Below are 10,965 nucleotides of genomic sequence, written 5' to 3'. Positions count from 1 at the left end.
CGAGGTTTAACTCAGTTTACAACAATCTATTAAGCAGGAATTCTAACTGATAAAATCAGAGATGGAACATGTTGATTGCTGTCTGATAGCCAAAAATTACAGCATTGCAATAGCCCCCCTAAGATTAAGGTCTGGTCTACACTACAGAGTTAGGTCAACATAAGGCAGCTTATGTGTAAACGTCTATACCAAAATGTTCCTCTTGCCCATGTAACTAGCCTGCTACGCTGAGCTAATAACTCCACCTCTGTGAGAGGCCTAGCGATTAGTTCGATGTAGTTAGGTCAACACAGTGTCCGTGTGGACACTGTGTTGCTTACATTGGCTGCCTTTGACAGCTGGAGCCCCGCTGCCCCGGGGCTGACAGCAGGAGCCATTACAGTGGACACGAAGAGGCAATTTAATTACTGCAGTGGCTGTAGGTCGACCTAACTTAAGTCAATTTAATTTTGTAGTGGAGACATGCCCTAACCCTGGGATTCTACCATTCTTGGGAATCTCTTTATTGTCAGATACTTATGACTGGTGTAACATAACATTTATTTTGATCTATGTATGTGGCTTAGGGCTGTGAAAAAAGTTGCATGCTAAATGATATGGCTAGGTCGACTTAACTCCTGGTGTAGACACAGCTAGGTTTAGAAGAATTCTTCCATCGACCTAGCTACTCCTCTCAGAGAGGTGGATTAATATATTGATGGAAAGACCCCTTCCATTGATGTAGGAAGCATATATGCTGCCGCCGCATAGTTGCTGCTGTGTTACTGTACCACTTGTAGTGTGGACAGCTTTATAAGTATTGTGGTGTAAAAAAACCCAAAGCTTTCCTAACTGCAGCTTGGCTAGCAGAGATTCAACCTAGAGCAAGGTTAGTTTTAATACAAGATTCAAAAAAAGTATTGGTTCTGCTATTTTAATTACAAAGCAGCAAAGAACAAACAAACTTTAAAAAAAGTTTGTGCATGAAATTAGGTCTCGTAAAACAGTGCAGATTAACAGAGCTTGGCAATGAAGTCTCCATTTATACACAGAGGAGGTTTACCATTGCCACAGACTGTGCAAAGCTTCTCCATACCTGTCAATATAACTCAACACAGACTGAGGGACAGCAGTCCATTAGGGTTTGTATCTACTGCAAACCTACTGTTTGTCTTTTTACATCCAAGATAGCTAATTTGAGTATTTCAGTATAAACCCTAATGGAGACAAAGCACAGGTAGTTTTTAACCACGATGTAGCTAGTAGGTATCAACACCAGGTGGTGGTATAGCTTGGACCTTGATTAGCTATATCACAGTAAAAAGTACAGTGCCTGGTCTCCACTAGGGCTTAGCTAATGCAAGTTAGGGATAGCTATCCCAATAGAAAAGCACTTTTTTTTCCCTCCAGTGAAGATAGCGTGAGGCTGACAAACTCACTACATAGGATGTTGAACAGACATCGGTGGGTAAAGATTTTCGATCAACAATCGCCCAACTTCAACCTGAACAAGTGGACTATGGGTAAAGTTCCTTTGCCCTTTATTGCCCTGGAACAATCTAATCTCCATAACTTTAACAAAAGTTTTCAAGTGATTTACTCATGTAACTCACCACTACCATAGCTTTTCAAAACTACCTTTGGCAAGTAATTTGTCCTCACTGAAATTCAGTTATTTGCCACATAAAAAGCCCCCACAGGAAACACAGCTCCATGATCATGCACAGAGCAGAATAGTGCAGAATATTTTTATTGAGAGTCTTTGACAGAGTTTTTTGAACAGGCAAAATGCATGGTATTCCATTTAATATGAATCTTATCGAGTATAACAAAGGGAAAGATCTTTCTGTCTATCATCTTCAAGAGGGACAAGGAACCTTGAGGCTCATATGTAATGTACAGCACATCTGTGTAATCTCTATAAAGTTTGCAGCTTTCCATGGTGATGGCCATATTTCAATTAGCCATTTCAGCAATAAATATCTCCTTTACTCTTCATCTTTTTGCCTACACATACTACTGTAAAACAAACATACACCAAAATAAGTCCATCCCTGCCTTCTCCACCACCATATCTGAGTGCAGGCACAGCCAGCCATCCCCTGTTCAGCCTGTACTCTTGTTCTAGAAAGGGGGAAATTAATCAAAGCTTAGGGGGTACAGCTGGGTGAATAAAGGACTTTTCTGTTTGCTGGCGATTCTGAAAAATAAAATAAAAAGTGTCCCCAAAATCACTTTTGTTTGAACCAAACACAATTGTAATCTTTTTTTAAATCAAAACATCGAAAAAAGATTTCATTTTGGAATAAACAAAAGGTTGAGTTTTGAGTGTCTTGATTTCTGAACATTTTTAAAGGTCTTTGATTCCTTTTTAAATAAAACTCAAGGAAACTTTGGGGGAAAAAAGTCATTATGAAATGAAACCAAAACATTTCATGTTGAAAACGTCAAAACAAAATGTTTTGACTGCTTTTAGATTTTTTTTAAAGGAAACAGTTTGGCGAAATTAACATGACATTGCAAAACATTTCCATGATGCTGAATCTGCATTTTTTGCCAAAAAAAGTTTTGGTCAGAAAATTTTACCCAGTTCTATTAGGAAGTGAATCTTGACTCTATTTAAACGTTCCCTTTGGCAGGGCCGTCCCTGGGGGGCATGGGGCCCAGGGCAGACGTGACGGATTCATCTCTTCTGGGACCGACCGCGCTGGCCAATTGCACCGACCCGTGGGGCCCCCCAAAGTGCAGGGCCCGGAGCGGTCACCCTGATTCACCCTATCCAAGGGATGGCTCTGCATCGAACCTCCCGGCTATCTAAAAGCACATTAGGCTGCATGGAAGAGCAATCGCTGAGGGTTGAGTTGAGGTCTTCACAGAATGGACAAGTTCTGCTCTGCACTGGATTTAGTATATTCCAGACCCATTGTATTGGATGTTCAGTCCCTTGATCTTATTCACAATGCTGCTTGCTGCTCAAAATGAAGTCCATCCCAAGTAGGTACTTGGACACCCAGCCATACACCACCAAGGTTCTCTTGATCCTGATATCCAAATTCAACTGGGCTGGATAATCACCAGTACCCACACGATGGCCTCAGGTCAGCTGGCAGCATATACATAGGCGGAATTTTGAGTCTTCACCCCCTTTGTACTCTTTATAGCAGGCAACAATGGAATGGCAACATAGAAAGGATTCTGTGACACGACTGAGCTCTTGACCTTGAGAAACCCATCCCTGCTGGATAAAGCAGAGCTGTAGCTAGTGTAAAATCTTTCTTAATCAATACTAAATATCGTCATCTTTCCATTCATTCCCCAGTTGTGATAGTGAAGAGGCTGATATAGGCTGGCCTGTATTCACACAGTCACCAGACTTCCTATTTACCAGTGAAACTCTCCTGTGCTTCAGGTTGCTGTCTGTCATTAATTCATCCTTCATAATTGTGCCCTAGACAGGGGGGGGAATTCTAATGTATCTTAAACAACATGTCTCCTCATTTTCTAGGTGTTCCTGTTGTCTGCTCAGATGATACTGAGGTGTCGTTTTTGATTGTCACTGAGTTATGTAAATCCCTGGGGATTCAACCATGACTTAAAACGTCTTCCCTTTTTAGCAGTCTTTCTTTGGAGGCCACTTGCTCCTCTGATTACTTAATTTTTGTGTTCTTATGACAAGCGCTAGACAGAAAGGCTACCAGCTTGAACAGAGACCCCAAACAAGTAACAACCAACAGAGTATAAGGACTTTCAGTCATTAGTGGGGCTGGATTCGGCCTTGTGACTGAAAAAAATCTTCAGTCCTGCACCAATTGCCTGAGTCATCCAAACTCCAGCGTATTCAATCATTTGGGAAAGACTTGATAGCTAGTTTGTGTGGAATGCATATGGATAACTGGCTATAATCTTTGGTGTCCTGGGAGTGGGAATGAGGTAGGGATTTCCCTTTGGACCTATCTCTGAAATTTATATTCTACTTGTTTTTGGGTGGAAATAGATACTTACCTGGATCAAAGCGCTGGATCTGAACACCCTTAATTTTCCATTTTGAGGTGGATGGGGGTGGGGGAGATGGGAAGAATGGACTCAATCCAAATCTGGGATTCAGCTTTTTGGGACTGGCCCTTACCTCTATAAGACAGAGAACCCAAAAAACAGTTCTAAAAACCTCTGAGATAATGGGGAGTGTTTGAAATCTGAATTTTGTACCCTAAGACCACAACTGGTAGAAAAATATGTCAGTAGAAGTGTTCTACGGTCCTTTGTTAATAATATGTCAATTAGAGCCTAAATGACAGGGCAGAATTAATGGTGACATTTTTGATGAGCTATAATTATGTTTTCCCAGGACACTCCTGCAGGCTTGTTAAAATTGGAAAGACCTGTCCCATTTTGGATCAAATGAAAGTATAATTTTAGAAGTAACCTCATAGCGACATCGTTGTAATGATCTGAGCGGAGTGTATTCACTCAGGCCATTTCACTTACATTTTACTGCTGGTATTTTTACAAGCTGCTTATTTAACTATCTATGGGAATCTGTCAACACTCAAAGATATTTCTGCGTGTCTGCTTTTACCCAGCTAGGTGAAACCTGAATATTCATTTGGTGCTTTCTTGGTAGGTATGGGCTAATAAAATCTGTATATTAATTCTCTCATGTCAGTAATTCCTTCTAGTCAGTTTTTCCAAGTCCCTCTTGCCAAGGGCCTTCTCCAGTACAGATATTTGATAAATTTAGAATGCCTATCTTAAGAGTTTTCTGCAGCTGCCCATCACCATAGTATCTGGGAACAATTATACTCCAGCATTTATTTTTGAACATACATCGGCATTGCAATACTTCCTGAATCAAAACTCCATAATTGTAATGGAAAGGGAGTGCCACACAATAACAACATGAGCTTTTAGAATATTCCCAGCAAAACAAGGTGCCTTCCTTGGGAAGTAAACATTCAGTTCTGCTGTGGGGCACTCCATACAATACAAGTAAACTCAGCACAATTTTCAAATACAAATCACTTCCTGAGCTATAAACTCTCCTGTGAGATTCAACCCATCTCCAAAATGAAAGGAACAATTTTCAAAGACAGAGCACATCCAAATTGAAGGTAGAAGAAACAGAATGCCAATGGCTAATACACTTTACGGTCAGAAGGGACCATTGTTACCGTCGACATGACCTCCTGTATGTTGCAGGCCACAGAACCTCACCCACTCCTGAAATAGACCCCTAACCTCTGGCTGAGTTACTGAAGTCCTCAAATCATTGTTCACCTCAGTCCCTGGAAAAATCATGGAGCAGGTCCTCAAGGAATCCATTTTGAAGCACTTGGCAGAGAGGAAGGTGATCAGGAACAGTCAACATGGATTCACCAAGGGCAAGTCATACCTGACCAACCTGATTGCCTTCTATGAGATAACTGGCTCTGTGGATATGGGGAAAGCGGTGGACATGATATGCCTTGACTTTAGCAAAGCTTTTGATACGGTCTCCCATAGTATTCTTGTAAGCAAGTTAAAGAAGTATGAATTGGATGAATGGACTATAAGGTGGATAGAAAGCTGGCTAGATTGTTGGGCTCAACGGGGAGTGATCAACGGGTTGATGTCTACTTGGCAGCCGGTATCAAGCGGAGTGCCCCAGGTGTTGGTCCTGGGGCTGGTTTTGTTCAACATCTTCATTAATGATCTTTATGACGGGATGGATTGCACCCTCAGCAAGTTTGCGGATGACACTAAGCTGCGGGGAGAGGTAGATACTGTGGACCCTATCACTGCCTTCCAGCATGACCTAGAAAATTGGAGGATTAGGCCAAAAGAAACCTGATGAGGTTCAACAAGGACAAGTGCAGAGTCCTGCACTTAGGATGGAAGAATCCCATGCACTGCTACAGGCTGAGGACCAACTGGCTAAGCAGCAGTTCTGCAGAAAAGAACCTGGGGATTACAGTGGACAAGAAGCTGGATATAAGTCAGCAGTGTGCCCTTGTTGCCAAGAAGGCTAACGGCATATTGGGCTGCATTAGTAGGAGCACTGCCAGCAGATTGAGGGAAATGATTATTCCCCTCTATTTGGCACTGGTGAGGCCACATCTGGAGTATTGCATCCAGTTTTGCATCCACCCCTCCCCTCCCCACTACAGAAAGGATATGGACAAATTGGAGAGAGTCCCCAGTGGAGGGCAACAAAAATGATTAGGAGTCCAGAGCACATGAATTATGAGGAGAGGCTGAGGGAACTGGGTTTATTTAATCTGTAGAAAAGAAGAGTGAGGGGGGATTTGATAGCAGCCTTCAATTACCTGAAGGGGGGTTCCAAAGAGGATGGAGCTCGGCTGTTCTCAGTGGTGGCAGATGACAGAACAAGGAGCAATGGTCTCAAGTTGCAGTGGGGGAGGTCTAGGTTGGATATTAGGAAAAACTATTTCACTAGGAGTGTGGTGAAGCAGTGGAATGGGCTACTTAGGGAAGTGGTGGAATCCCCATCCTTAGAGGTTTTTAAGGCCCGGCCTGACAAAGCCCTGGCTGGGATGATTTAGTTGTTGTTGGTCCTGCTTTGAGCTGGGGGTTGGACTAGATGATCTCCTGAGGGCTCTTCCAACCCTAATCTTCTAAGATTCTATGATAAAGACTTCAAGTTACAGAGAATTCACCGTTTACACTAGTTTAAACCTGCATATGACCCGTGCCCCATACTGCAGAGAAAGGTGAACCTCCCCCACCCCCCCACACACAGGGTCTCAGCCAATCTGACCTAGGGGAAAATTCCTTCCCAACCCCAAATATAGTGATCAGTTAAACCTCGTTCTCAAACTGGGGGTCGGGACCCCTCGGGGGTCGCAAGGTTATTACATGGGGGGTCGCGAGCTGTCAGCCTCCACCTCAAATCCCGCTTTGCCTCCAGCATTTATAATGGTGTTAAATATATTTAAAAGTGTTTTTAATTTATAAGGGGGGGGGTCGCACTCAGAGGCTTGCTGTGTGAAATGAGTCACCAGTAAAAAAGTTTGAGAGCCACAGAGTTAAACCCTGAGCCTATGGGCAAGACACACCAAGCAGACACCTAGGAAAGAATTATCTGTAGTAATTCAGAGCCCTCCCCATCTAGTGTCCCATTTTCAGCAGTTGGGGATTTTTGCTACTGGCTTATTAAGTCTTGCTTGTTAGAGTGGAAAACATGGGCGGCGGGTGGGGGCCCTCCTTCTGGGAGGCTAGCCCCCCAGCCCCACCCCTTCTGCCTGAGGCCCCCCTCCCGGCAGCTGGAGCCCTGAGCTGCCACCCTACCACGATCAGAGGAGCCCCAGGCCGGTCGACGGCCCCCCCTTCACCGCAGACACGCCAGGCCTCCCCCTCCTGAGACCCCAAGCTAGGATTGCCAACTTTCTAATAGCACAAAACTGAACACCCTTGCCCTGCCCTGCCCCTTCTGAGGCCCTACCCCTGCTCACTCCATCCCTCCTCCCTCTAGCCCTTGCTCTCCCCCACCCTCACTCACTCATTTTCACCAGGCTGGGGCAGGGGTTGGAGGTTCAGGAGGTGGGAGGGCTCTGGCTGGGGGTGTGAACTCCAGGGTGGGGCCAGAAATGAGGAGTTCAGGGTGCAGGAGGGGGCTGTAGGGGGGTGCGGGCTTGAGGAGGGAGTTTGGATATGGGAGGGGGGTCAGGGCTGGGGCAGGGAGTTGGGGTATGGGAGGGGGTGCAGGCTCTGGGAGGGAGTTTGGGTGTGGGAGGAGGTGTGGGGTCTGAGCTGCACTTACCTGGGGAACTCCCCAAAAGATGCAACATGTTCCTCAGTGTAGGCATAGCCAGGAGGCTCTGCGTGCTGCCTCTGCCCACTGAGGCCACCCCCTGAGCTCCCATTGCCCATGGTTCCTAATCAATTGGAGCTGCGGAGCCGGCGCTTGGGGCAGGGGCAGTGCGCGGAGCCCCCGGCATAGCGCCTTCACCTAGGAGCCAAGGAACATGTTGCTGCTTCTGGGGAGCCGCACGGAGCCAGGTAGGGAGCCTGTCCACCCTGCCAATCGGACTTTTAATGGCCCGGTCAGCAGTGTTGACCAGAGCCGCTAGGGTCCCTTTTCAACTTGGCATGCCGGTTGAAAATCAGATACCTGGCAACCCTACCCCAAGCTGCCGTGCAGGAAAACCTTCTCTCTTCCGGAAGAACCTGAGCTTTTTATGTGTGCCATGCAGATTCCGGGGCAGCTGAAGAGGCGGTATGTGTTACTTAGCTGCCCCAGGGAGATTATAGATGAACCCAGGAAGCTGAGTAACACATAGCACCTCCTCAGCCAGCCCGGAACATGCACGGGGCATAATAATAAGTAGGGCTGTCAAGCGTTTAAAAAAATTAATAGTGATTAATCATGCAGTTAATAATAGAATACTATTTATTTAAATATTTTTGGATGTTTTCTACATTTTCAAATATATTGATTTCAGTTCCAACACAGAATACAAAGTGTAGAGTGCTCACTTTATATTTATTACAAATATTTGCACTGTAAAAAACAAATAGTATTTTTCAATTCACCTCATACAGTACTGTAGTGCAATCTCTTTGTCGTGAACGTGCAACTTACAAATGTAGAATTATATACAAAAAAAATAACTGCATTCAAAAATAAAACAATGTGAAGCTTTAGAACCTACAAGTCCACTCAGGCCTACTTCAGCCAATCACTCAGACAAACAAGTTTGTTTACAATTTGCAGGAGATAATGGTGCCCACGTCTTGTTTACAATGTCACCTGAAAGTGAGAACAGGCATTTGCATGGCACTGTTGTAGCTGGTATCCCAAGATTTTATGTGCCAGATGTGCTAAAGATTCATATGCCCTTCATGCTTCAACCTCTGTTCCAAAATATATGCGTCCATGCTGATGATGGGCTCTGCTCAATAACGATCCAAAGAAGAGCGGACCAACGCATGTTCATTTTCATCATTTGAGTCAGATGCCACCAGCAGAAGGTTGAGTTTCTTTTTTGGTGGTTTGGATTCTGTAGTTTCCACATCGGAGTATTGCTCTTTGAAGACTTCTGAAAGCATGCTCCACACCTCGTCCCTCTCAGATTTTGGATGGCACTTCAGATTCTTAAACCTTGGGTCGAGTGCTGTAGCTATTTTTAGAAATCCCACTTTGGTACCTTCTTTGTGTTTTGTCAAATCTGCTGTGAAAGTGTTCTTAAAACGAACACTTTCTGGGTCATCATCTGAGACTGCTATAACATGAAATATATGGCAGAATGTGGGTAAAACAGAACAGGAGACATACAATTCTCCCCCAAGGAGTTCAGTCACAAATTTAATTAACGCATTTTTTTTTAAAATGAGCATCATCAGCATGGAAGCATGCTCTCTGGAATGGTGGCCAAAGTATGAAGGGACATATGAATGTTTAGCATCTCTGGCACATAAATACCTTGCAACGCCAGCTACCAAAGTGCCATGCGAACACCTGTTCTCACTTGCAGGTGACACTGTAAATAGGAAGCAGGCAGCAGTATCTCCCGTAAATGTAAACAAACCTGTTTGTTTTAACGATTGGCTGAACAAGAACTAGGACTGAGTGGACTTGTGGGCTCTAAAGTTTTACATTGTTTTGTTTTTGAGTGAAGTTATGTACCAAAAAAAAAAAAAAATCTACATTTGTAAGTTACACTTTCATGATAAAGATTTTGCACTTCAGTACTTGTATGAGGTGAATTGAAAAATACTGTTTCTTTGTTGATCATTTTTACAGTGCAAATATTTGTAATAAAAATACAACCTGTGTTGTAGTAGAAATCAATATGTTTGAAAATGTAGAAAAACATCCAAAAATATGTAATACATTTCAATAGGTATTCTATTGTTTAACAGTGCGATTCATTTTTTTTTTAGTTAATCACATGAGTTAACTGTGATTAATCGACAGCCCTAATAATAAGCAAAAACTTTCCATTCAAACCCTGCAAGCGGCGGACACAGCTGCACCAGGGGAGGCTTAGCCTGCCCTGGCCTATTATACCCGCTGCCTATCAGTGCCAGCTACAAAAATTGCCTTTTTGTTATATCAGATGGCAATTTTTGTCCAGTTGTAAATGCAGACAAACACTGGCTCGTTTCATGTGGTTTGACTTTAAACTAAATTGCCTTGCAGGCAAAAGATGAGAGGAGGTGAGGTGACTTACTACCGACTAGCATTTGTAGTAAAGTCTCATGTTAAAACAAAGCAGGAAGTAGTTTGTCAATAATAAATCATTAGCAGGTGTCCTGAAGAGGGAAAGGTTGACAGGGGACTTTAATGATGTTGTTTTCTTCAGTGTTATTAGTACCTGCCTGGTAGGATTAATGTCCAGCATTTGCTAATGTAGGTCAAACATAAATGATTGCACTTGAATGGTAACTTGAGAAGAGGTTGCTGTGAAACCAGAAATTTCAGCGGGGAGATCAGTAAAGTGGAAATGTCTAGGCAAGAAGATCAAGAGGATGATGGATGTTTTTAAAAATGTTTGGGGAATGTGAACTTGAATAACCTTTCTTTGCACAAAGAAGTGTAATTATATTTGTATGTATGAGAAAATATGCCCCTTACTTAATTGGTAGTTTGTAGACTCCACGTTTTCAAGTCTTCCGTAAAATTTGTAAACCCTGTATATTTTGGAAACCACAGCTTCCTTCACATGTTTTCAGTATAAAGATGACTTGGCTACATTTGTTTATGGGATGTATTATCAGAATTAAAGCCCTCCATCTGTGAGAGAGGAATTGGTGGGCTTAGTTCAGGTCCTCATTTATAACTCCTCGCATTACAATCATAACCCCACATTGCAATTGATTCTAATTGTCACTCTTGTTGCCACTCTCAGCAGAGAGGCAAATAAATAAATGATCATGGGAACAGAATAAGCCCCTTGTGCCTAGAGGACAGGCTTGAGGTACATAGGCTATGCCTACACTAGACTTCTTTCAAAACATTTCCCATTGTTGCTATTATTGGTGCAGCTC

Source organism: Emys orbicularis, chromosome 9 (genome assembly GCF_028017835.1).
Source record: "Emys orbicularis isolate rEmyOrb1 chromosome 9, rEmyOrb1.hap1, whole genome shotgun sequence".
Taxonomy (NCBI): Eukaryota; Metazoa; Chordata; order Testudines; family Emydidae; genus Emys; species Emys orbicularis.
Note: the sequence above shows the minus strand (reverse complement) of the source record.